The 27,976-nt window shown below is 45.9% G+C and overlaps 1 long non-coding RNA gene across 3 annotated transcripts; it reads right to left on the bottom strand.

Annotated features, from left to right (window-relative positions):
• Window positions 1–201: 201 nt before the first annotated feature.
• On the bottom strand, window positions 202–26,837 carry LOC102012268. 3 transcript variants are annotated; one of them, XR_001233583.1, is made up of 6 exons: window positions 24,260–24,313; window positions 23,312–23,446; window positions 8,469–8,603; window positions 1,728–1,882; window positions 1,028–1,120; window positions 202–766 (listed from the first exon to the last, which is right to left on the bottom strand). It is a non-coding gene; the product is annotated as an uncharacterized LOC102012268 (long non-coding RNA). The 3 variants fall into 3 exon arrangements; XR_001233582.1 differs by lacking the exons at window positions 23,312–23,446; window positions 24,260–24,313 and adding an exon at window positions 26,712–26,837; XR_259202.1 differs by lacking the exons at window positions 23,312–23,446; window positions 24,260–24,313 and adding an exon at window positions 26,712–26,837 and having other exon boundaries at window positions 202–627.
• Window positions 26,838–27,976: the final 1,139 nt, after the last annotated feature.

Raw genomic sequence — 27,976 nt, 5'->3', positions numbered from 1 at the left:
GGTGCAGGCCAGAGCACACCTGAGGGCCATGCTGTGAGGCCTGGGCTCAGAGAAGCCGGGGCAGGGGGCCTGGAGTTGCCAGGTACAGGGTAGGTGACCCAGACTCAATTGATTTTCACATCAGCAATGATTTGTGAGTATAAATATGTCCCAGGCAATATTTGGGACATATGTATACCAAAACATTTTAATCGTTGTTGACACAAAATTCAAATTTAACTACACATCGTGTTTTATTTGGTTTTATTTATATGTGTAGTAAACATGAAATCTAAATTGGAGCATAGGAACCTGATTGTGCCTATTCCCTGCCCACGCTTGCCCCTCTTGGGATGCGGAAAGACAAAGAGGATGAAGGACACAATGCTGTCCCAAGGCAGTGGTGACAAAGTACCACTAAGTGATGGCTTAAAACAACAGAAACATCTTCTCACAGTTGGAGGTTGAAAGTCCGACACCAAGCCATTGGCTGCCTTGCCTCCAGGGGAGGGGAGTATTCTTCCTTGCTTCTGTGAGCTCCATTCCCATGGCAGCTGGTAACCCATGGCTTGTAGACTCACTCTGATTTTTCTCTCAGTGGGCACGTAGTGTTCTCCTCCGTGAGTCTCGGGGGCTCCGCTTTCTTTACTTGTAAGGTAAAGTCACTGGATGTGGGACCACTCTAATGCAATGTGACCTCATCCTTCCTTGATTAAGATGGTGAACGCCTTATTTCAGGTCACACTCTTAGGTTTCAGGTAAGTCTACGTGAATCTGGGGAGACATTCTTCAGCCCAGAAGACAGTGTTAAGTGTCTGGCCTTACTCTGCATTCACTCACACCCACTTACCTGAAAACTTGCAGTTTGAAGTGACAATAAAACCAACCAGAAAAGGAACATCAGTTATCTACTTGAAAAGTCAGCAAGCCAAAACCACACACTGCAGGCAGCAGGAGCTGACATGCTGTGACATCTTAAGCTGGACTAAGATAGCAAGAGTTGCCTCCATCCTCCTTCCACAAAGAGCCCAGCAGAAAGGACACCTACCCTGCTGGGTTCCCAAAACCAGCACTGCCGCAGAATATTCTAGAAGTCATGTGTGCTGCTGGGGCTGTCAGTCAAGTCTGCAGGGCTGAGCTCCTGTAGAGAAAGGGGTAGTGATCTCCAGGCCTGAGGGAAAGCTGCATGGGCGGATGCAGTCAACCCCACCCCCGTCTGGTTCCATCTTGACCAATCATGGAGGTCTACTCAAGGGATACAGAATCTGAGGAGGGTGCAAGGGTTCGCAAGAAGGACTGAGCCTTGCTAGCTTCTGAACAGCCTCATAGGATGTCCCCTCAGAGGAGGAGGAAGCTAGTGGCCAGCAGCAGCTCCCTAGCCCCATGCTGGCCCAGCCCGTACAGACACTGTGTCTGTAATGCTGGGCCCAAACTATGGGATGAGAACCCACAAAGCTGCAGGACCAACACCTGACAGGAGTCCTTCATATTATACGGGGTCTCCTGGGTAAAGTAGCCCTCAGCTATGTAATTGCAAATAATTAATTAATAGAGACCATTTTCTGGGCGACCTTAATCCATAGTAACAAAGTAGACAGTAGGGTATAATTTGACACATGAAAACCAACAACCTACACACACACACACACACACACACATACATACAAACACACACACACATATACACAATCAGCAGCTCTTTCTCAAGGGCTAGTTTTTTCCTGGTGCCACAGCTAGGCAGTACCTACCTTCCAACCCTTCAGAGGTGGGAGTGATCATTGAAAGGCTGTCTCTTCATTGGCTGGGTCTTCAGGAGTTCTTCCTTCTATTCAGAGACAGCTCAAAACATCTTTCTTCTCCTCTCCCCAGCCTGAGGCAGTTGTCCTTACATACCTGTAAGATTCTTCAGAGATGAGGGAATTCAAAGGCTGGATCCTCCATTATGTGGTGGCTGCAAATGACCTACTCTCACATGGAGAGATTAAAAAGCGTGGCTCTTTGATGTGTTTAAGATTCTCTAATGTTAACAGGTTCTATTGAGCATTCCAGCCCCTTGCAGAGACTCTGCCCTCAAGATCCTACTGGGCTTTGGTTTGTGTATCTTTTGTAAAGTGCCATAATGTGGACATGATAGGCCTTGACACAATTAGTGGAATATTTTAATATAAAGAGGAGTAACTTGCTTCTGAGTAATTGGCTCACACACCTCCACCAGAGCTCCATCCTCAGACAGGACACTTTGTTCAGAGCCATGCTGTCTTTCTCTGATGGGGAAGTGACAGCTCAGCCTCCCCAGAGGGAGGGCCAAGCCCAGACGGGAGAAGCTACTTCAGGGAACTGCAGGAAAGAAACAGGAGTTTCCTGAGATTTGAAGTTCCCTGTCTGTTCTCAGGCCAAAAAGAACGGTGAAAGACGATTACTGGTCTCCCCTGATGGCAAGGATACCCCAGAGGCAGGGACCACAGAAACAGGCTTTGTCCTGAGCAAATATGACAAGGGGGAGAGAAGAAAAGGCCCAGGAAGCCACTCTGGCCCCTTCCCACAAGGCCTTCCTGGGTGGGTATAGGTGACAAGCCAGTGAGCAGAAGGTAGCTGAAACTCAAGTTTACAAAGCTGGAGACAGAGAAAATTTATTATTGTAATCAAATAAAGCTTATAGTCGACTTCATCTGACACATATATAATGATAGGCAGAATCATTACTGTGCTGTTGGCACTTAGGCCTAAATGGTAATCAATTCGCCTAAATGACTGCAATTAGTATGCCTTTACACGGACGCACTGAGCATTTCTGGAGCCTGTGGAAGGGAACCCACTCCCGCAGCACAGCTGCTCTCGCCTAGACACATGAGGCCCAGACCTTTCCCTTCCCTGGGCAGAGGATTCCCCAGCACTAACACTAAAGTTAATAACTCTTTTGCTTTGCTTCCCTTTCAAGATGTCCCTTAATGGTAAGCCAGACAACATAATTTAATGTAATGCCATCTGTGTATGAATCAAAACCTCCACTGCGGTCAATAATGCCCATTTAATCAAATTGCTTTCCTAGCACCTAGCATGGAGGCAAGAATGGCTAAGCCTTGCCAGCACCATTTATGTGTTAGTACAAATGTAGAAGAATCCCAGATTGCATATCATTAAAAAAAATGTGGTAGGAATTATTTTATTTCTGGTCTTTTAAAAATCTATTATAGTTTTAAATCTCATATCCAGAAGGAAAAATTACAACACCAGAGCAAAATTTCAAAGTAAAATTGTTCTTTGATCCCTCCTCCCCAACATTCAGATCTCCTTTAACTAATGGAACCTTCCTGAGTCCAGAGCTTTCACATTGCCCTCTGTGTATACCCTGCTATGACTTCCACTGGGCTCTGTGTCCCCTGCAGAGCCCTATGACCACTAATAGTTTTCTTTCCCTTCCTTTCTCAAAGCTTCCTTTTTCCTTCAGATAATCCTAAGCTCTCACAATATTTTACTTTGCTACAGTGATATAGTGAAAGAAATGAAGAAAATATCACCAGAGAGAGCCAAATGGATCAAGAGAATAGAAAAGCAAGCCAAAGATAAGGGCAAAATATTTGTCGAAGACATATCCCATAAGGAAATTATGTAAGATATACAAAGAATTTTTAAGATTCAACAAAGGGGTTTTAAACTCAAAAAACTGTTTCTAAAACAATCCTTTTAGAAAATGAGCCAAAGACCTTAACAGATATCCTGCTAGTGGAGACATAATTATGGCAAATAAGCATATGGAAATGTGTTCCACATCACACGTCTTCAGGGCACTGCAAATTAAAACAGCATACCTACTAGATGCCACCACATCCCTTCTGGAAGGGCCAAAATCCAGAACACTGACAACACCAGATGCTAATGAGGACGTGGAACAACAGGAATTTTCACTGTTTGCTGGGCTGGCGGAAATGCAAAATTGGAACAGTTTGGCTGTTTCTCATTAAACTAAACATACTTTTACCATATGATCCAGAAATCGGCCTACTTGGTATTTTCCCAAAGGAACTGAAAATATATGACCACACAAAAATGTGCACATGGATGTTTACAGCTGCATTATTCATAGTTGCCAAAACTTGAAAGCAACCAAGATGTGTTTCTGTAGATGAATAGAAAAATAAATGTGATCTATTCAGGCAATGGAATATTGTTTGATATTTAAAAGAATGAGCTTTTGAGCTGCAATAATACATGAGGAAGCATGAATGCTTCTACTAAGTGAAGTAGGCCAATCTCAGAAGGGCTACAAACTGTGAATCCTGGTGTTTGATATTCCAGAAGAGTCTAAGAGTCATTGTTCTAAGGAACAATGATTGCCAAGGCTTAAGGGGAAAGAGGGAGAAATAAGCAAAGAACAGAGGATTTTTAGGGGAGTAAAACTTCTCTGCATGATACAGTAATGGTGGGTGGGTGGATGTTGCTGTACATTTGTCAAAATCATAGAATTTACAACACCAAGAGTAGATTGTAATGTAAAAATTATTGTCTTTGTGCAATAATGATATGTCAGTATAGGTTCCCTGATTGTAACAAAGGCATCATTCTGGTGAAAGACTTGATAATGCGGGAGGCAGTGCACATGCAAGGAGAGGGGACGTGTGGAAAACCTTCATGCCTTCCTCTCGGTTTCACACCCTGGATCTGAAACTGCTCTAAACAAAAAAGTCTATTGGTGGGGGTGGGTGAAGATGAGCAAGTAGAAAAAGAAGAGGGGAAAAAAAAAGGAGGAAGAAGAGGAGAAGGAGAGAAGAAAAGAGGAAGAAATAAAGGAGACAAAAATAAAGGAGGAGGAAGGGAGGAAGAAAGCAGGAAATAAAAAGGAAGGAAGGGAGGAAGGGAGTGTTTGCAAGGGTACATATCCATTTTTGTCTCTAAACTTTTCCAAACACTCCTGAAAACCGGTTCCAAAGCTGCTAAGTCATTTGGTCAGGTACAGTCACAGCACCAACATCATTTCTCTGGTACCAATTTGTTCCATTAGCCTCCTTACCCATTGTTAAATATAAATGTGACACACATAATTTAAAGGAAAAATTTATTTTTGGCCCACAGTTTCAGAGGGTTCAGTCCATGGTTAGCTGACTTCAGGGAAGAAATGGCATGGCAGAAAATCATGTGCAGGAGAGCTGCCGAACCCATGGTGGCCGAACCTCCGTGGTGGCCAGGAGGCAGAGCATGAAGGGAGGAGCTGAGGACAAGAATAAATCCTTCCAGGTCCTTCCCACAGTGACCTCCCTCTTGTCAGCCCTACCTTCTCCAGCACATTTAAGTTTGAACTCAGTGGATTAATCCACTGATGAGTATAGTGCTCCCATGATCCAATCAGCTTTCAAAAGCCCCATCAGACTTTTGGGAAACATTTCAGATATAAACCATAACCTTGAATCTGTCTCCATGCATCTTCCCCCTTCTCCTCCTGCCTTGTCCTCCTTCTCTAATTCTATACACACCTTAACCTCCTCTTGGCCTCCAGGCCTATAACCCTGGAGTCAACCAATCCTACAAAATCTCTAGCTATGTTCAGTCTGTAAAACAGCTATGTCAACAGAGTGAATTTAATATAGGAACTTGGTTACAAAAGTGATGGAAAGCTGAAAGGAAAAAAGAGAGGCAATAAGGGACACACAGAAGTACAAAAGACAATGAGGATAGAGAAGTAACTATTGCCCCTAGAGGAAGGGCAACTATGGAAAGGGACTGGGTTTATCCAAAGATAGAAACCAGAGGGGAAAGGCTCCACAGAGGGGACACAGATCTCCACGCTGGGGGTGGTGCCGCTAAAGAGGCAGGAGGAGCTTAGTTAGAACGCCACAACCAGAGCAAACTGCGACCACCTGGACTGCACAAAATGCCACTGTTGGAGAAACAATGACAGAAACAGTAAACAAATAGGAAACAGGAAATCCTCAGCCCCATTCCCCTTCTTGCCTGGCTCCCAACTGGCCTGATTTGCTGAACTGACAGCAATCAGCTGGCAAAGGAAACATCTCATTTTGCAGAGTTCCAGCCCCAGCAACACAGAGGCAGAACTAAGGATGGGTTCAGGTCTGGGCAAGGTAAGAGATCAGAGGGCTCACTCTGCTGACAGCGGCTTCCAGTTCCAGCATTAGGCACCATCTCCCAGACAGCCATCCACCAGTGCTTTATTCTGCTATGAGCTTGCAAAGAACAATCTTGCAAAAAGAAATTTGGTAGGAGACATGTATTTCAAATCAAACCAATAGACTGAAGTGACTGAAAGGTTCTGTTTTCCTTAGGTGTCTCTGTGAGCAGCTTCATTCACACAAGTGTGCAGAATGCCTCAAGCAAGGGCTGCACAGGGCAGGAAATCACCATCTCCAGGGACTGCTCTCCTTCTGCCAGGCTGTGGGCTGTTCCCGGAAATGCCTTCATCATTCATCCAAGCCACTGCCAGCTGGTCCTGCAAATGCTTTGGCTCCCGAGGGGATCCCATCTACATTTCTTCACAGCACCATCACAACCTTCCCATTCTTTTACTCCCTTTTTTACTATCACTCATTTTTTTCTGGATCACAATGGGTTATCCCCTAGAACCCTGAGCAGAGACTGGGCCAGTACTCCTCCTACTGCTGGTCGCTGAAACTCCCAAAACTACCATTATCCAAGAGAGTAACAGCGTTCATTCTGCACTCAACTCTGGGCCACATGCTGTACTAAACCCCCTGCTTGGATAGTCGCAGTGACAAGGAACTCTGGGTCTCATGAGGTCACCCTATTCAGTGCCTGCCAGTGCCAAAGCATAGGAGCATCTCCCTTACAGTGGCCTTAAACATGCCTTTCACTTCTACCTCTGGTCCTCATCTTGCTCCCTAGGGCCACACAGGGTAAGTCTAGTTCCTCTTCCACAAGCCTGTGTTATCCTGTCTGCCCACTACCATCAAGTCTGCCCTTGTCGCATTCCTCACCCAGCTACTCTCCTCTTTGTTTCTACTTCTGTAAGAGGACCATCACTTTCTGTCAAATGTGGCCTGGTCAGCCTCGGAGAGTGGGTCTTCCCCTCTTTTCTCTGAACACAACACTCAGAGTGCATCTGAAGATGCATAAACAGGAGTCAGGAACAGTGAACAGGCGGTGCCAAGAGCCCATGGCACTGCGGTTGAGACCTTGCTATCCGTGAGCCAATACACCTTATTCATCCACATACTCAGGTGTGTGCCACCCTCCGGTTCCCTTTCTCCACTGTGGAAGTACAACAGATGATCAAAATATGTGGCGTGTGTTTACATAAAATAATTTATTATAGTAAAAGACACTTTACAGGTCATTCCCCTCCAAACATTCTTTCTCACTTCAAACACACTTATCCCATCATTCTTGTTACTTTCTGAAGAAGTTCTGGAAGTCTTCTTTCATGACTGTCTTTACAAAAACTACCCTGAACACAGCTGCAAAGTGCTATCCAAAGGGAAAGGCAGGCTTATAAAAACATTATGACGTGTCCTCATTCCTCTTATTCATTGGATGGCACCGTATGACTTCTGGCTCTTTCGCAAAGTTAAAATGACCATGCAAGGTAAACATTTTCAGTAGATTCAGGACATCGATTTCGTTTAAACTAAAGACACTCATGAAAGAGGGCTTTCAGAACTGCTTCAGAAAGTGCCAAGAGTGATGAGACTGGTGTGTTTGAAGCAAGGGGGAGAGGTTTCAGGGGATTTGATGGCAATATGTCTTTTGTTGTAAGAAATTTTTAAAAACTTCACTGTATCTTTTCAATGAAAAAGGCTTTCCTCAATGCAGATTTTCATTCACTCTCTCATGCATCCATTCCCTCCACAAATATTTATTGAGGTCTACCTATGTGCTGGGTACTACTCTAAGTGCTAGAGATTCCACACTGAACAAGATAGATACTATCCCTTCCCTTGTGGCATTTAAATGAAGGGTGGAAAGGGAGCAGTCAATAAGCAAATACATACATTCAAGAGATAATTTTAGGCATGGCTTTGAAGAACACAATGTGGCCAAGATTGGCATGGGGCCCGTGTGGAAAGAGAAGATGAATTAGGAAGCTGGCACGAGCAAGCAGATGAGTCTTGCCTACCACATGCTTCTCATCTGCAGCCCAGCCAGCCCAGCATTTGCAGGCAGTCTGACTGGATTTGTCCTGGTAACCCCAATCCAACCTTTTCCAGTCCCAATGTCCTTTCCTGCTCATCATGAGCTTCTGATGTGCCTTAGTTGTATCCTAGGGCCTACTTACTACTAAAGATTTGTCTCAATTTCCCCTTTCTTACACATAAGAAAACCTATTTCAGGTCCTCAAAGTCCCTCATGAACTTCCAGCCACTGGTTACTCCTCAGGGTTCTCTCTGGGCTCCAGGAAGTAAGCTCACTCCCACCCCTGCCCTCCAAGGCATACTCAGCGCAGTTGGGAGCTTCCTTTCAACCCCTTTTCCTATCTTTGAGCTCCTTTTCCTCTTCTTACAGCCTCTCCCACATTTTCTCACCTGTAGATCTTTCTCCAGGATGCAACATAGAGGCAGACAACATTGAACTCCAGAAACACTTCCCAGTGCAGTTATGATGATTTATTTCTGGAATTTTCCACTTAATATTCTCAGACCATGGTTGGCTATCAGTAACTAAAACACAAGAAAGTTAACTTTGGTTAAAGGGATGTGTTAGCTTTCCATCACTGTAGCAAAATCTCTGAAATAAAGAGCTTAAAAAGAGGAAGCATTTCTTTTGCCTCTTCATTTCAGTCCATAGTGACTTGATGCACCATGTCACATCTGTGGGAAGGTAAACAATATGGTAGAGAGTTATGGTATAGAAAAGTTGTTCAGGTGATGGCAGCTGGGGTGTGTAGTGAGGAGAGACAGAGAGAGGGAGAGGAAGAGGAAGAGGAAAAGAAGAGGAGAAAGAGGAGGCTAGGGTCTCAGTATACCCTTTGGGGGCAGCCCCCAGTGACCTACTTCTTCCAACTCGGCCCACTTCCAAAGTTTCTACCACTCCCCAGGAGCACCATCGGTTAACAAAGCCATCACATGAGCCTCTTGGCAACATTTAAGGTCCAGGGGTCACCATAACAGTAATATTTTAAAAACAAGGGAGATCATAACAGTAATATTTAAAATTCTAATCCAAAATTCTTTTTTTTTTTTTTTTTTTTTTGGCACCGGGAAATTAACTCAGGACTTTACGCTTGCCAGGCAGGTGCTATGCCACTGAGCTATATCCCTGGCTCCAAACTTCCTTGATGAGCAGAATATCCACTTTTTAAATGTAGATGGGATCAGTATTAGTCGATTTTCTTTTTGTCTCAGGCTCCGATAGGACCTAGTGTGGGTTTAAAAAAATTTTTTGTAAAATATGTACAACATAAAATTTACCATCAGCCATTTTTAAGCATCTCAGTAAGTGGCAAGACACACATTCACGCTGTTGTGAAACCATTGCCTCTATGCCTAGTGCGGCGTTTGCAGCATCTGCTTCTTACAGCCCAGCTGTGGAATGACGTCCTGCTTTTCCAGTCCTGCTCTTCCACAAGGCAAGGATGCCCTTCTTGCTGACCATCAGGGCCTTTCAAGTCAGCAGCCAGCTTTCTTCCGGTTTTCTGTCAGATCCACTTCAGCTGGTCAGACATGGGCTCAGAGTAGCAGCCCTCCTTGTTCTGAGACCTTTGTGAGGGTGGGGGCATTAGCCAGACCATGGCATGAAATTCACAGCAGCTATCTGCAAAAGTAGAGCCCTGTCTCCGCTGGGTCTGGCATCTCCTGGGTCTGACATCTGTGCCAGGTTGGGACAGAAGGGCTTATCAGTAATGCCACATCCACAGCCAGCAGCAGGGGAAAGTTTCACACCTCTATCGTCGCGGAAGGTCAGGCTGTTTCCCCACTTAGCTGCTGAGAAGGTTTTTTTTTTTTTTTTCTTTTTTTAAAAAGTGCTTTAAAAAAAGACAAAACAAAGTTTTCTGTATAGTTGACTTGTTCCTCTGATTAAAAATAAGAACAAAGTGTTTTTTCATTCCCCGAGGTGGCCACTTTGGGAATCCACCTTAAAGTGATTAGTGAGACAATTACGACTGACCAAACACAACAAAATCGGTGCAGCAGCTGAAGGGTAAGGAGAGTTCCCCTTCCTTTGCTGTTTATTGATTCGGCGTACCCTCCCTTCTCCCTTAATGATTCATAGTTTAAACTTGTCTACATGATTTATACAGAGGCTTCGCTCTCAAGCAAATACCCAGGGGACCAGGTCCCTTGTCTCTTTCCCCATTCCTCCTGTCATCCCGAGGGCTGGAGAATAGAAAAAGCTTGCACACAGCCTCCCCACACAGCAGAAATCAGGCAGCAGAGAGTGGGAGAAATTGTCTCCCAGGACCAGAAGTGGCTGAGACGGTTACGTCTGTGAGCCCCAAAGCTCAAGCGCAAAGCAAGCCTCCAGCCTGCGGTCCCTCTGTCTGTGCATCAGCTTGAAGGCCGCTTCGTCTCAAATCAGCTCACCTCTGGGGCTTCAGTCTCACTTCTAGAACATGGGGAGCGCTGCAGCCACTGGCACAGACCATCATGAGGAGGATGATATTAATAACAATGACCATGAATCGCTTTTCCTACACACTTATTACCAGTGCTATATGAGTGCTTATTATTAATAATAATAATTTAGTGCAGCCTTTACTGCTTTTGTGTAACAGTGAGTACCTGGATTCTAATTATCTGTCTTATTTTAATATTTATGGAATTAATCAAACTTTTTAATGGAAAACCCCACAATGAAATTACTGAGAGCACGCTTCAATGAAGACAGATGCGGCACTCTGTGGGAAAAGACAGCTCAACTTTATTAACATTACTCGGAGCCGCTCTGTGAGGCAGGCTGGCCCTCGGCCAGCAGCTGCACAGCCCAGAGCCCCAGGCAGCGCCCGCAGTCTTGCAGGGAGCACTGCGTCTGTGGGCTCCACGCAAGGGACCTCCACAACTATTGCCATATGTGTGCTCACAAAGTGGGCTGGACCTGCTCTCCAAGGCTGGCCTGTCCACCCAGGCGGCCTCACTGGCCAGTCTTAGGCTCTCACAGGTGCTTCTAGCTGACCTAGTTCCCCCACAAGAGATGGTCAGCAGAGCCAGATTTGAGCACTGTCTGAAGGTCAAGATGCTCTTTCTCGGAAGAAAGAGCCCTGGGGCTCAGCATCTTACTTCTAGCCTCGGATCAGGGGCCTTCACTGTTCTGTGTCTCCTCCTCAAACCCTTTTTCTACAGTTCCTCCACTGGGGGCCAGAGACCCTGGGTTACATCTTGGCTTCCAAAGTATCTCTCCCCTAGAATCATGGAAGCCTTTTCCAATGTGATTTTACCTTCCTCTGCATGACTCACCCCCAGATGCCTGCAGGCAGAGCTAACTGGGACAAGTAGGATCACCGGGGGAGCTTGAACAATCCTGATCCCCTGGCTGTGCCCGAACATCAAATGCCCAGCATCCAGGGATCAGTCATGCTTTAAGAAATTAGACGAGAACATCCAGATATAGCATTTAGAAGATGTGGTTCCACCACGCAGCCGGGGGGGCCACTCTCAGTCCTGACTTCTCACTAGAATCACCTGGGGAGCTTTTAAAAGCACCTGAGCTGGGGCCCGCCCTCCAGAAACTCTGTATAATTGGTCTGAGGTGGGGGGTCTGACAATGGCTGCCTAGTTTTTAAACTTCCCAGTTGGTTTTAGCTTGTCCTCTGAGTACATGTCCTAGCCTAGAAAGAAAAATTGTCTGGAAAGAAGTTAACCCTAAGAAGTGAATACTTTCCCTATAGCTAAGGTCCTTTGTCTTCTAAGAGGACCCTGAGATCCCTTTCCCAGAGTTCTCCGTCCCCACTCAGTGCCTCCTCTGGTGTCAGGGACACTGTCTCCATCACTGGTATCTGATTCCGTTTCTTTGTCTTCATGGCGTATTCACTGTGCTGGGCAAATAGCATCCCCTGACAGTGCACATCCACCCTGACTCTGAATGAAACTTTATTTGGAAAGAAGTTCTTTTGCAGATGTCATCAGGTAACATAAAGTCATAGTGGTTTAGGGTGGGGGTCAAATCCAACATTATAGTTCACACAGACGCACAGGCAGGAGTCCAGCTGACGGAGACGCAGAGATGAATGACACATCCACAAGCCGAGGAATGCCCAGGACTGAGGGCAGCTAGCAGAAGCTAGAAGCACAAGGAAGAATCCTTCCCCAGAGCCTTGAGAGGGAGCAAGGCCCCGCCAATACCTTTACTTCAGATTGCTGAACTCCCGAGCTGTGGAAGATTGAATTTCTGTTGTTCTAAACCACCAGTCTGTGGTCATTTGTCATCACAACCCTAGGACATTAGTATAGTCACCAGGGAAAGCCATGGGGCAAGTTCCTGCTCTTGCCTCTCTGTTGCTTATGCATGTGAGAGAGGAAAGCGCGTCTCTCCCTTCACGGCTCTGGCCTCAACACATCACATGGGGCCTGGCACATAGTACACCTCAAAACATTGGCTTGACTGGCTGAATGAAATACACAAAATATGTACTGTAATTCTTTTCCCTAAGGCAAAAGAGTGAAGCTCACATTCATAGGACATAAAGGAAACGCCTTTAATCTACTGCTTCTCACAAGGGGGTCATCATTCTGCATTTTCATATGGATGTTATCATTTAACCACTTAATAAGATTGTGAAGTAGAAGCTAAGATTGTCCCCACTTTATGATGAGGTGGCAAAGTCAGCTGTCATAGAGCAGATACCGTAGAAGTGGTAAGGCAAGGAATCAAACCCATGGGCCACCTGACTCAAGAAACCGCATGCACTTCCCAGGACAGGCCTGCTCAGATGCCACCAAGGACGCAACCCTAAAGGTGAAGCCAACACCTTACTTGGAGAGGTTGCAAACTCTGGCCTTGACAAATAAATATTTCTCCAAATCCCTCTTCTCTCAACAGTTTTTCTCTCTCCTTTACAATCACTTGTGGAATTAGAGCTGGAGAACTAATTTATCAAGGGCCCTGGAGGTTCCTGCAAGATCACCTAAAGAGGACAAGCCCAAATTAGAAATGTTTATCTTGTTCCAGATGACTTCATGTTTCAGCTTTTCCAGAAAGCACTTTCTTCAGGCATACAGAAGTTGCACAAAACTAACCTGCATTAACATCTTGGGCCAAGGAGGGGCCTGGGGTCCCACAGAGGAACAATGCTCCATGTTTCTAAGTTGGAAAAGAGAAGAAAGCTGTCCCCCTGGCAACATGGGTAAACCTGATTCTGGCTGATTCTTCTGCAGGGATCCCAGGAATGTAAGAGAGACTGGTTTTGCAGAGGCCTAGAAGCCCAAGTCAGCCGTGTCTAAATATTACTAACAAGGACATGTTTATTCCTCTTTCTGATGTTGACTGGACGTGCTGTGAAATTGAGTGTTCTTTGATTTACCTTTCCCATGCCTCTAAATTATGCTGACATCTCTCTCCTCTTCTCCTCTGCTGGAATCTAGTTTTAATTAATTTTCAGTAACAAGTCAATCGTTCTGTTTGTTTTCCCCTTCAAAATGTGTTCATCACCAGAGCCACATTAGTCATAAGTGACAGTTGCAAACTAAAATCAATGTCCCAACAACGAAAAATATTGTAGATACCAAAGGCCAATTAGGTCACCCAGCTCATGCCAGGGGCAGCCAGCTCCCTGGTCACAGAAAAGCCTGTGGCCTCAGCTCCTAACCTCTCACCTTTCCTTTCTTTCCCGGATGAGGCACATGGGGGGTCAAGACCAACCCCAAGCCGTGCTTTAGTCCTTCAGTCAAGTAATGACAGAGATGAGTAAAGGAGGCAGGCATACAGGGAGAAGGGAAAAGGGCAAGTAGAAGGAAAGGGACAATGGGAAGAGTGAGCAAGGGAATACAGAGGGGGAGGGAAGGGAAAGGGCGTCTATAGGAGAGCAGGCTGCCTCCATGTGCCCATCTAGTGGGAAGACAAGAAATGCGCAGGAGACGTCCTATGTGGCTAGGAAGACGCAAACTTGGCTTTCTGTGATTGAGCCTTAGTCGCAAGCAGGAACCAAAGTGAGGAATGCTGTCGGTTACTAACCACATCTTGGCCATTTAGAGCAAATTGCTATGGGGGCACCTGAAGTCAGTCTGACTTGCTGCACCTTTGGATTCTGGGATGGATCACTGTGGATAATAGTACGGCTTCCTGGGCAGGTTCTGCGTCAGGTTTGGGTCAGCACCATTCTGTTTTCTGGCATGGTTTGGCTACTGCCTATTTGTATATTTATTCTCTCAGGAGATCCGATTGCCATATTTATGTTCATGGTTTCTTAAATTCTCTCCAACTAACATTTTCTCCTGAATTCCAAACCCCAGGATTAATTGCCCCCACCCCGTCCATACGATCACAATGTTCTGTCAAGTTTTGCCTCTCTAACATCTCTTTATCAGAATATTTCTCCCTGCCCACAGCCACTAGCCAGTCCCAATCACCTTTACCTCCTGGCTGAAACTCAGACACGGCTAACCATCCACGACTTCGACCTTGACATCCACTCACTTTTGGGAAGAATCTGACTCCAAGACAGAATCCTACATATGTGCTTTCCAGCTCACCAATGGCAATGGTTTAGCTGGCAGGTTTCACTGTGAACAGCCACGCCACGGTCCCTGCAGGGGTGTCAGGGACTCTGCCACCCATCCTTTCAGCCAGACCCTCATGTACAGGCATCTCCATTCAGAGGCCTCCTTGTGTGGAGTAAGGACTGGGCACCTTTCATCCAAGCACCTCTCCTGAGACCTCCTTACCATTTCAGGGACCTCCGAGACCCTCTCCCCACCAGGACTCAAGGCACTCCCTGCTGGGCCACTCCTAGTCTTTTCTCTCCTTCTTCCTGACTGCTACATAAAATGACAGAAGCCTCCTTAGGAAAGGCAAAGGGCTGCCTGCACACACCCGCCCAATGCACCTTACCCCAAGCAGATGCTGGGATCCTTGTTGGTGCTGTTCTGTGGGGGAAAGTGGACACAAACACTGGAAAAACTGGGGTAATTACTTGTACCCTTTCAGTGTCTTACTTACAATCCACAGGAAGAGAACAAATACAAAAACGGCCCTTGCAGTTTGGTCCCTCTCATGACTGACCACCTTAACACCCGGTGGTGCTGAGACAGCGTCAAGATCAGAGGCGCAGTTAGCTACTCCCCTTCATGAAGTCTTGTTCTGGTTTCCCACTGCCCACAGGAAAGAACTGGCTTCCAAGGTCTGCTGTAACAAAGAGGCACAAGCTGGGAGGCTTTAAACAGCAGAAGTGGATTGTCCTGTGGTTTGGCCCTAGAAGTCTGAAATCAAAGTGTCAGCAGGCCGTGCTCTCTCAGACACCTGTAGGAGCAGGACCCTTCTTTGCCCTTCCCAGCTTTGAGTAGCCTTGATCACTCCTGGCTGGTGGCAGAGCAGCTACCGTCTTCATGGGGCTCTCTTCTCCCTGTGTCATTCATTCAGTCCTCTCCGCATGTCTGAGTCTGTGTCCAGATTTCCCCTTTTTATAAAGGACTGAGTCATATTGGATTAAGGCCCACCTAGTGATCTCATCTGAACTTGATTCTCACCATCTTTGTTTCCTAACAAGGCCAGAGTCTGGGGTACTAGGAGTCAGGACCTCAACATGTCTTTTAGGGGGTGCAAAATTCAACCCCTTACAGGGAGCTTCCTGATCCTTACTGGGGGCCTACAAGACCCCACCCCACGGCCCGCTCTGCGTCCTGTCAGGGCTCCTTATTCACACTGCACACCCCCGGCACATGGGCTCTCTTCAGTCCTTCAGCTTCGTGGTTTACCACCCCCAGCTTTTGCATATACACACACAGCCATGCGACAAACTAACAGTTGAAGAAAAACTTGCAGCAAAAAGATTTGAGAAGTGAGGACTGAGTCCCACGTATTTTTCTGAAGTGCTCTGCATGAGAGGCTAACTCTGTTCTCTGACTCTTCAGAACTGGCACCTTTCCCACCAGCGAGGACAACTTACCTTGCCAATCTGTCCTGTGCTCATGGATACTGTTGTCACCTGTCCCACAGCCCTGCATATCTCATAGCTTTTTCTGTCCTGCCTATGGGTTCAGTGGTTCTCTGAAAAAGGTTCCCTAATTTTAAGAAAAGGAAGTTTTGTTGATTCTTTCAACAAATGTTACTTAGGAACAGTGCTGGTATTTAAGTACATGTGATTTACGTTAAAACAATTCAGTAAGGATGATGTGACTTGTACGGGCATATGAATTAACTTTCACCCATGTTCTTTAACCCTAGAAGCAGTTGGCTAGCATCTGTAAGACTAGAGTCAGGGCCAGAGATTTCACATGCTGGTTAAAACTGTACCTCCAGCTTCATTCATTGACATGGGGTGCTACAATCATTTTCCCTTGTGACACCAATGTTGGCAATGTGGGGTTGCCTAGGAACAGATCCTCTGCCTTTACCTGACGGCGAATGGGAGCTTCGAGGTCCTAGATGATCAGCTTTGGGGAGGGCTGGGTCTAGAATCAACCCCAATTAAGGGTTGGGTCTAGAGGTTCTGGGTGTGCCTCTCCTCTGAGAGAAGACAGGCTGATTCATTGGGAAGGGTCACTGATCCTGCCTGCAGAATACTTTCCAAGCATCCCAGTGAGTCCTTCCGAAGGGCAGCAAGCAGGAACCCGGTCCAGCCCATGGGTACAGGGATATATTTGTATTTAACCTGCTAATCACTGTGCACTTGTCAGCAATCTGCTAGAGACTTGCTCTCACTGCAACACACACCTGGAAGGAGGTGGAGGAGGGAAGACAGGACTGACAGGTCGGAGGTGAACTGCATCTCCCAGAGAGCACGGACCCATCAGCTCATCTGCTCCTAAGAGTGAGGCATTGAAGAGGTGGGCGGGAAGAGAAGGCTCCTGACCTTACACCTTAGAGTCCCATGAGAGCTGGAGATACCCAAATAAAGTCCAGACTTTGTGCCAATGCTCTAGGGTTTTACCCGGTGGCTTCTTCACTGCTCAAAAGCTGGCCAAGCCAGGAACACAGCAAGCATTTGATCCTCCACTCCCAGGGGAGCCCCTAACATGCTATCTGGGCCTCGAAGAGCCAGAGGCCACCCCACTCCCAGCATCTCCACTCGCATCCCCCGGCTCAGGACAGGGTCTTCCCTGGCTGTGTGAAGCCGGGACGGGAGATTCCATCCCTCCTCAGAGAAAGGGGCTGAGCAGGGGAATCCAGGGAGGATTGTGTCCTCGCTTAGTCTAGGGAAGGCCGGTGAGCAGCTGGGAGCAGGAAGGAGCTGACATCAGCAGATGCTGAGAACGGATCATTCTCCTGTTTGTCTCTACTTCTGCATTTGTTCAAACTCCCCATAGTGAAAATTTCATGGGAATAATATTATAAAATCAATCAATTTTTTACCAGTATTTATACATTTACTTTATAATTTACAGCATTATAAATATGGATGTGTGTTATAATAAAATTATTCTATGTTTTATGATTAATACATTATATAATACAATCTATTTTTATTCTTTTAAATTTTTATTGCTGTATATTTTTGTGATATATATTCATTACATTCATCTTGGGAAATTGGTACATATACCGTTATAGTTTGTGTCTAGATGTCCCCTCAAAGCCTCATGCAGTCATGCAGGGCAGGCTGTTTTGGAGGCAGCTAAATCTAGAGTTTGTAACTGATTCATAGTGCGATGCTGGGATAAAGGGTGCCAGGACTAAGGCTTGGGGATTGCTGGATCAGTCCACTGATTGGGTTGGTACTGTCCTAATCCCAGCAGTCTGGATAAAAGGACAGAAAAAGGCCTGTTTCTTGCTTTTGCTCTTGTTGCTTTTGCTGTCTTCCACCTCCATGAACTGTTGCCTTTCTGCCATGCACCCTGCCTTGGAGCCAGCTGATTATGGACTAAACCTCTATCAACTGTGAGCTAAATAAACCTTGCCTCCTTTAACTCTGGGTGTTGAGTATCTTATCTCAATAAGGAGAAAAGTAACTGACACATACGTATACTGCATTTTGATGCTTTTCGTTTCCTCTTGCCCATCTTCCCACATCCCCAGACCCCCTTCCCATCTGCACAAAGCCTACCCCATTTCCTACCATCTCTTTTTTCTTTTCCTCTGTAAAGGATTTATATTAGCTTCCTCATATAAAAGAAACCATGCACTTTTTATCCTTCTGTGTCTGAACTATTTCACTTTATACTATTCTCAAGACTCTGTATTATAAAAGAAATGTTATAGGGTAAAAATCAATAAATATATATAAGCAGATCTGATTGTGCTCCCTGTCCCTTCCCCTCTCAGTCCCTTTTCTGGGGTACAGAGCTCTGCTGGAATGCATAGTGTCTCCACAGTTCATGCCATTAAGGAACCCTGGAGCAGACTTGGCCTTTCGCCCTGGCATTTGTAGAGGGTCATGGATGAGCCCAAGATATATGGCTTCTCTGTTCCTGCATCCTCTTCCCAGACTGAATCACCCATCAGACATCCCCAGAGGCTGCATTCTGTCCGCCAAACTATCTGTGGTTTCCATCAGGGAGGTCCTGATACCCTCAAGCTTTGGGAGAGAACAAAAGGTAGATCTTTACCAGCCTTTATCATTATTATTATTATTATTATTATTATTATTATTATAATCATCATCATCTTTTAACATTCTAGGAATTCAATCTAGGGGTGCCTTACCACTGAGATGCATCCCCATTTTTTTTCTTGACACAGGGTCTCATTATGTTGCTGCACAGGGTGGCCTGGAAACTAATGCTCATGATCTCCAACCTGTGATACCCTTGCCTCTGTCCCCTAAATGCTGCAATTACAGGAATGTGCCACAGGGCCCAGCTCATTTAGATCTAAAACATAATATATGGCAATTTTCTTTGTGTCTTTATCTTCACATAGCCATTAGCTTTTTATTTTGAGGCAATGTCACAAAATTACCCAGGAACGCTGGGTGTGGTGGTACACACCTATAATCCTAGCACTTGGAAGGCTGAGGCAGGAGAATGGCATATGTTCAAAGCCAGCCTGGGCTACCTAGTGAGACCTTGTCTCAAAAAAAAGTATTGCCCAGGCTGGCTTGGAAGTTGTGAGCCACTTGCCTCAGCCTCCTCAGTAGCTAAGATTATAAGTGTCCCCCAGAGTGCCCAGCTAGATCACTGTCCTTCTTATAACCTAATACTACTCACTCAGTCATCTTCATGCTCCCTCTCCAAGGCCAATCATCAGTCCTCATCCTCAAAACTTTAGAGGTCAGGACTTCAACTCAGGACCAGATGGTAACTAAAAGTTTGACAATAGATAGTGGTAGAGACTAGTAAAGTAGAACAGGCCAATCTACCTGATGTATTTGAATTTACTTCATAAAGGCAGAAGAAATGTCTAAATTTGGCCAGTGTGTCACCAGATTCATCTTTGGCCTCAGATACTCAAAAACAAAACAAAACGAAAAAAACGTCTAGGTCCTTATAAGAAGTTGGCTATGTGAAGATGAAGACACAAAGAAAATTGTCATATATTATGGTTTAGATCTAAAATGTCTTTCCAAAGTGTCTTCTGTTCACAGTTTGGAAGGTTATTGGATCATGAAGTTTTTTACTTCATCGGTGAATTAATCCCTTGATGAGATCATAATTTGATGGCAGTATTAGGAGGTGAGGTCGAGTTGAAGGAGTAGGTCATGGGGGTATAACCTTGGGAACTATTTCATGTCTTGGGTCTCTTCTTCTCTGGCTCTAATTCCAGATGACAAAAAATGAGCAGCTCTGCTCTTTGTGTCCAATTTTTTCTTCCCTCACGCCCTTCTGCCACGATGCTTCTGCCTCACCACAGACTCAGGAACCATGGAGCCGGCTGACCATGGACTGAGACCTCCGAAACTGTGAGCCGAAGTAAACCTTCCCATCTTTAACTAGTTTTTCTGGAGTATTTTGCCATGTGATGATGAAAGATGAAGCCCCAGAATGTCAAAATTGCCAGCAAACCAGGGTCTGGAAAGAGGCCACAAAGGCTCCCCTAGAGATTTCAGAGGGACCAGGCCGCCAACACCCTCAGACTGTATAACTCTGAAAGAACACATTTCTCTTGTCTCAGGCCAAATGATAATAACAGTGTCCTATAATTCTTCCCAGGGAAACATTAGAATGGAAGGAGGGTGATGATCTCTCTTGCTTTCATGTTTATGAGGCCACAGCCAAGTACATGAGATACAGTTAATTTTTTCCATCAGTTCTAACGTCCTCACAAATCACTCTGCCTCAGAGGATACTCTCAGGGACTGGGGTCAGTCATGAGGCCTGCCCTCCCCAGACGGAGAACACATCCCAGCCAACCCATCCGTTTGCAGCCTCACACTGAGCCACGTGCCGGGGAAAGGGTGCTGCTCACCACTGAGTGTGGGGAGTTCCTGCCCTTGTCCCCTTTGAAATGCCCGCACTTCGTCCCTGGGAGCAGCTCTCTTTCATACAAAATGGCCCTCCACAGGGAAAGTCACTTTCATCAACTCACTGCCACAGTGGCATGATTAGGGTGCATTTAAAATGTAATTAAATCGTTCTGTTGAACATTAGGACTTCTGCTGGGCTGCTGAGGAGAAATCCATAATTGGGTCCTTGGAAAGCTTCAGTCACTTCAATGGCAGACTGCAGTGACAGAAACAGGAGGCCAAGGGCAGGGGACAGCCACCATGCTCTCATCTCTGCCCACTGTCCTTGAAAAAGGAGAGTTTGGTGAATCTGAGCTCCTGGCTCATTACCAGAGGGGTAGTTGAGTTGTCTACTTGCCCTCTCAGGTTCATATGTGAAGTCCTAATTTCCAGTATCTCAGAATGTAGCTTTATTTGGAGATAGGCTCTTTACAGAGACAATCAGGTAAAATGAGGTGATTAAGGTGGGCCCTACTCCAGTAAGACCTATGTCCTTATAAGATAGGGAATTTTGGACATAAAGACAGGATAGAGAGAAGATGGTATGAAGAGCCACAGGAGGACAAGGTGGCAATCTATAAGCCAAGGAGAGGGGCTGAACACACTTGATGCCATGACTTTTATTTTTTGGCTTAAAGCCTCTAGAGCTGACAAAAACTTGAAGCCCCCAGTCTGCAGCACCGTGCTAGGGCCTCCCTAGCAAGCCAATGCAGGCTGCCACGCCTGCTTCTCAAGACCCATCCCCAGAGCCTGGTCGCCACTGAAATGCCACATCACTGGCCATTCTTCATGCACCGTGATAATAACAGTAATGAAAGCAGATGACGATGAATACAGAGGGCAGGAATGAGAAAGAGGAAGAAAGATGTTTAACCGCTCAGAGGCAGCAAATCCCCTCTTTGTCACATGTCAGTTGGACATTCTGACTTTTACACAGAAAACAAAGCAGGCATCCAGAGTACCCAACTTTCTGGCTCCAGCTGGTCCCGAAATCAAAGCTTTTATAAAAGCAGTGTCGGGTTATTGGAATCCGAATAATGCCCATGCTGGAACCAAAAGGCCAAAAACTTAACATTCATAAGGGGTTGTCCTGTCTGCATGGGTGATCTAATCACTACTTTTTTTTATTTCTATCCCAGCATCAAATAAACATTTTTATCCCTTAGATTCATTGGAAGCAGCTCTCTCCCCAATATGCACATGCTAATGTACTTTCTGCCAGCCAGTGTTTTCAGAAAGCATTCTCAGTCTTTGACAGGTAGGAAATTTGCATTTCCATTAGTGAGGCCTTTGTCAATTGTGAGTCATAAAAGCCCCAGAAGAATAGGGTTGGGGGGAATGTATTGTACTTTAAAAAGGAGACTTTATTGCAAGGTTCAAGGAAAGGTACCGAAGGAGATAAAGGCTGCAGAGCAAGGCTGTGGGAGGAGGGGCGCTCACAATGAGGAGGAGCCTGTTAATGCAAGGGCCTGTCACTGGACCACGAGAGGGGAGGCAAGTCTGAATGTGACTCTAATAACTTTGCAATTTCTTGTGTTTAATATTAAAATAATACACTCGTCGAGGGTGATAAGGGGCATTCGGTGCTGCCAGCCCAGGACAAGTGTTTTTAGCTGCTGCTCCATTAGCTGCGGCTATAATCTTCTCATTTAAAATTGCTCCTGTTCAGGGTGGCAGCCGCTCTGGCAGGGCTGAAGGTTTGATTTGTGTATGTGATTTGTTTTACTCTTTATGTTGGCACAGTCAAGATGCCCAAGAAAAATAAAAGCTCAAGAATCCCCAGCAGCGAAAAGAATGTTGTGAGGAGCACCGCTTCATTTGTTATCTTATTTGCCCTTCAAACTCTGTCCCTAAACACTTACACAGTTAAATAATTCAGCTGCCATACTAAATACTGGAGAGGAGCTGGCAGAAGGGATGATATCGTGAAACCGGGGCTGGAAAGACAAGCCTTTCCTAAGAAGCCAGCAAATCCGGATACAGAGGAGGAGCAGCAAGATATTGCTCCAAGTGGACCTCTGACCTTTCCAACGCCCTCCCATGCAGAGGATGCAGAGGAAGGGTGTGAGCAGAGGCTGAATGACCAGCACAAGAGCACACGGCTCATTAGCGTGGGCAAGACCCAGATTCCCACTTCTCTTGGCTCACAGGGCAGGGTTTGTTCCATACATATGCTGTTTCCTCCTGCCATTTCTCTTTCATTCATGCACAAATATTTACTGAGTGATTATACTAGGCTCTGAGGAGACAAGGGGATGAGGATAGACCTAAGCCCTACTCTCATGGGAAGGTTCCTCTGTTAGTCAGGAAGAGAGTGAATAAAGGAGGAAGCCAGTGTTACATGTGCTGATGTCAGATAATGACATGTGCCATCGAGAGAACAAAAGGATCATGGGAAAGAGTTGGAGTGAGGGCCAATTTGGTGAGGGTGGGAAGGCTATCTAGGGAGGGAAGCAGAGCCATGCGTGATAATAAACTCAGTTCCAGACAGTGAGAAAGCTACTTTCAAGTCCCCAAAGCTCGATCAAGTTTGGTGTCCACATAGCAGCAAGATCCCTGAGTGTCAGTGGTAGTGACCTGAATCACAGCTGGAGAGGAAGAGGCCAGATCCTGGGTCATGGAGAGCTTAGTGTGAGCCTAGCTCAATGGGAAACCAGCAGAAGATACTAAGAAAGAAGCAACATAGTTTGATTTATTTTTTGTAAAGCTCCCATAGGCATTAACAGTGGGTTCTAGGCAAGCAAAATATAGAGATCATTACGATATTGCCTCAGCCAGGCTGCTGGGGGCTTGAAGGACCCTTCCCAACCCCACCAAATAGCATAGCTCTTTCTTGCCCAAGTGTGGCAACATTGAGAATAAATAATGGAGGTTAACATGTCATCCTTTTATTGATACCGTGTCTTCGTCACTCCCTCGTCGTGAGACACAGTACCTGACCCCTGCAGCTGTGAGGAGGAGAGGGTTATTTTGGCTCACGGTTTCAGTCCATAGTCAGCAGGCTCCAGGGCAGGAAGAGCACGATGGAAGGACCTGGGGAAAAGATGGCTGCTCATCCCACGGCAGTTGGGAAGCAGAGGGAGAAGGGAGAAGCTGGGGAGGGAGATAGACCCGGTCAGGGCACACCCCTCTCAAGATAGTCTGTCTCTTCCACCAGGGCCCTCCCTCCTAAAAGTACTCCCAGCTACCAGTGAATTAGTGGATCAATCCATTGATGAGTACTAGTGCTCCATGATCCAACCCCCTCCCCAAATCCCCACTTTGGGACACATGAGCCTTTCAGAGGTCATTCTGGATCTAACCACAACATACAGCTGGGAAAGAGCCAAAGGCTTCCAAATATGGACCTCCACGGTGGGCCAGTCCTACACTCCACAGAGTTGCAGAAGAAGTGGCCCTTGGCAGTGTGGCTGAGAACACCAGCTCCTTGCAGGCCATGCTTTCAGGAGCAAGAAGGGTGAAGTTGAGTTTCCCAGCTCACAAAAGCCTGTCCTACGGATGGAGCAAAGCAGGAGAGAAGGCAGGAGTGACACTGACTGAGCCTCTGGCATAGGAGGAAATGGCAGACATGGAGGAGAGACACTGCAGGTGAAGGAGGACAGTGAGTTGGTGCCTGATGTTACACCCCATAACTTATGGATGCAAAACTATTTCTTGCCAGGTATTGTGCTGGCTGGTCCAGAGCCCCGCTGAGGGCTCACCCACAGTTTAACCTCTCCGCAGGAGATGGTTATTAATTATCATGTTAATCTCCAGGGAGGCGGCAGTCAATCATCCTCTCAATCAGGAATTTAAGCTATCTCAACATCGTCTGTCCTTTATGGAGGTGAAGGGGCTCCTACTTACCTTGTCGCAGCTCCTTGTACACTGAGGAATGAGACTATGTGTTTTGCAGTTCTTACATTTCTCCTTTACAAGTTAAACAACTTCCAATTCCTTTATAACCTTTGCACATTTCTGCTTTTGATTTGCAGCAGTTTTACTTGATTGCTCTTAGAATTCAGAGAGCAAAGCTCACATGAAATCCTGTCACCGAACCTGACCTCCGCTGTGTGTGTACAGCCTCCAGATTGCTCCCTGGTGACAGTATTTCCTCCCGGCTCATCCTGGCCTCATGTGCTCTCTGTCAATACTGCTGCAACACCAGCTATCACATTCAGCTTCAGAGACCCCCATATCTCCAAGATTCTGTCTGTTATTCCACCTCCCACCTGGATCTGCATAAAATAGCTTGTTTTTAATTCTTAAAAGCATGTTATCTGTGGTATTACTGAAAGACACCTTGTTATTCATCATGTTTGTCTGATTTAACTAGGCTGTCTTGACTTGTTATTTTCAGAACCTGGCCATTTGGAGGTATCTGCCGAGCCTCAGGAAAAGGCCTCCCCTGCTGCCTTCAGCCTCACAGGGAGCCCAAACTGCAGGGCCTCCTTGACTTTAAGGAAGCAACCAGCCGGTCAAGGCTATTCATCATTGCCCTACTCTGCTGTGGGCTAGCATTTCCCAAACTGGAGGTTCTGGGGACATTTGGAAAGCACCACCAATCATGGATATAAGAATATGAGCTTCTCAGAAATGGGCTGTTGGGCTAGAGACATAGCTCGGTGGCAAAGTGCTTGCTTGCCTCGCATATGTGAGGCTTTGGGTTTGATCCTAAGAAAGAAAGAAAGAAAGAAAGAAAGAAAGAAAGAAGGAAAGCAAGCAAATGAGCCAACTCCAAGTTCACTCGATCAGCCACCCAACTGGCCATTACTCCCTCCCACGAGCATTCTGCAATATACTTACTTCCTCATGTATTCTAGACCCTGAAGGCCCACTCCCTCCTCTGGGATCCCTTGCTAGCTGTGGCCCTGGCCAGAATGCTCTTCCTCTTCCAAGTCATTGACACCTTTCTGCTCCCACATTCCAACTTCTTAAGCCTTCCCCGAATATTGGAACTGTGAAAGTGAGGTGTGCTTCCTCCAGATCTGCCCCCAGCCCCTATATTTTCTGTGCACAGACCTCTGAAGCAGTGCTGCCCAGCAGAACTTTCAGAAATGTGGACAGTGTTCTGTTTGCTCCTGTCTAATATGGCAACTACAAGCCATACTTGAAAACTGGCTGGTAAGACTGAAGAACTAAATTTTAAATTTTATTAAATTTAAATCTAAATGGTCACACGCAGTTAGCTCCCGGCTAATTCATCTAGCAGCTGGATGTTGAGATTCAGGTTAACTTGGAAGCCACACATTACAGATGGCAGAGGCTCTGATGGGGTGAGGCCCTGAATGACTGTGGAGCAGAGCACTCCTGCCACACCCTTCTGTCCATCAGGAAACTGGTGGGAGAGAATGGTAAGCCACTCAGATTTTGCAGTTTATCTATTAGAGCAGCTACTGTCACCTTGACAAACCAGGGCACTGTGCCAGGCCCTTAGCAAAGCAGTCAGTAACCTGCCATTGCAGATATGAAGATAAGTAAGATGTGGACCTTGACCTCTGGGAGCTCCCACTCAGGTTGATGCCTGGCCCACAGGATATATCCAACACTATCTGTAGGATGGATGATGTATTATTTCAATGTTTTGTACTTGTTTTTCAGCTAAGTTAGAAACTCTTTGACTTCATGCCTCCCATGTCATGGACATTGTACATACTGTATCACTGCAGTATTGTGAAATATATATTTAGTCTTCATTCCCATTTCCTGGCATACAACTCCAAAAACACTCAGAATCTCTGAAGTCCTTGGGAATAACCCAAATGCCCATTAACTGAGGAATGGATAAAATAGATGTGGTCTTTTATACAATAGAGTACTACTCAGCCATTGAGAAGGATAAACTGGAGACTTCTGTAGGTAAATGGATGCAACTCGAGGTCATACTCATAAGTATAAATCAGACTCACATGTGTAAATATTGTATTATCTCCCTAGTGTGAGAAGCTGAAAGAGTAAATAAGATCCAAAATGTACAATAGATACTGTGCAATGGGAAGATACAGTTCAAAAGGAAAGAGAAACTGGGATGGGGGAAAGGAGAAAAGTAAGGGAAAAGAAAAAAAAATACATATATACATATACGTAATAGTTAAGATCATTACACTACTAATTGCTCTTAGTTCATTGAAAAGAAAGGTTTGTGCTAATATTGTTTGGACAACTTAATGCCAATATCTTGTACTCTGAGTAACTAATTTAAGGATAGCAATATGCAATGTTTCAACCATTGTTACTCTCCTATTATCTTGTTTCAATTTTGGGGTTTTTTTCTCTTTAAAATAAAATTTAAAAAAAAGAATCTCTGAAATGAAAGTACCTTTTTATATGCTACTGAGTTGACAGGTGGCTGGCATATTCTAGGCAGCTTCTGGTTGGGGATGGTCATCAGAAAGACCCAGATGGGAATATAGGGCTGGGACCTGCAATCCTGCTCCCTATCCTTAGGGAAAAGATGAGAGGCCAAAAGTTAAGTTGATGACTAGTAGCCGATGATCCAGCAAGTCTATGTAAGAAGGCCTCCAGGAGGAGCAGGTGCAGGGAGCTTTGGGCAGCTGAGCGTAGGAGGCTCCCAGCAAGGGGCTGTGAACTCCACATTCCACACCTTACCTTGTGCTTCTCTTCAACTGTGTCCTTTGTAATATCCTTTGCAACAAACTGGGAAGTGTGCTTCCTTGAAATCTGTGAGCCACTCTAGCAAATTAATGTATCCAAGGAGGGTGTTGGAAGAACCCTGATACATAGCTGAGTTGGTTAGAAACAGATAAAACAACCTGGGGCTAGTAATTGACATCTGAAGTGTGTGTGTGTGTGTATGTGTGTGTGGTGGTGGTGGGAGTCCTCGGGGAGCTGAGCCCTCCACCTGTGGGATCTGACTCTTTCTCCAGGTAGACAGTGTCAGAACTGCCTTGGAGTAGAGGAATGCCAAGCTGATGTCACCTGCAGAGCTGCAGGAGAAATCCTCACACCTTCTGAGCCCTCAGTCCTTCTGAGCTGTGAAAACAGAGGAAAAGCGGTTTGATTTTCAGCAGTTTGCTTTTCCTACACTATTACATATGTTGTGGATAGCACCCAGCAAACATCAGGGACTCGGGAGTGAATGAATGCATGCAGGCATGAATGAAGCAATTCCTGAATGAATGAATAGGTGGAGTCAGAAGCCCCAGGACAAAGCCCTCTCTCCAGTGCTTCTGCCTTCCTCCCCACCATGACTCCCCTCTTGTACATTTCCTTCACTTCTCAGCTCTATCTTTCCTTCATCACTCATGAGAAATTGCCCATTAGATGTTTCTGTCTTTCTTCCCTTCCCCAAGGTGTGGATATGCTCTGTCACAGGTTGAACTGTGTCCTCTCCAGATTTATGCTGAAATCCTACCTAGTCCCTCAGTATTTGACTCTATCAGGAACCAGGCTTGGGGGAGATGCAATAATTAGTTATGCTGGGATAAGATTAGCCTGGAGAAGGGTGGGGCCCTGAGACAAATGACTGGTGTCCTCATAAAAGGGGGGAAACGTGTCAGGGACAGACACCCAGAAACAGCATCATAGGAAGAAAAAGACAGAGACGGGGTGATGGTTTGACAA

Source organism: Chinchilla lanigera, unplaced genomic scaffold (genome assembly GCF_000276665.1).
Source record: "Chinchilla lanigera isolate Chin_1 unplaced genomic scaffold, ChiLan1.0 scaffold00002, whole genome shotgun sequence".
NCBI lineage: Eukaryota > Metazoa > Chordata > Mammalia > Rodentia > Chinchillidae > Chinchilla > Chinchilla lanigera.
This window is presented reverse-complemented; position numbering and strand designations above follow the sequence as displayed.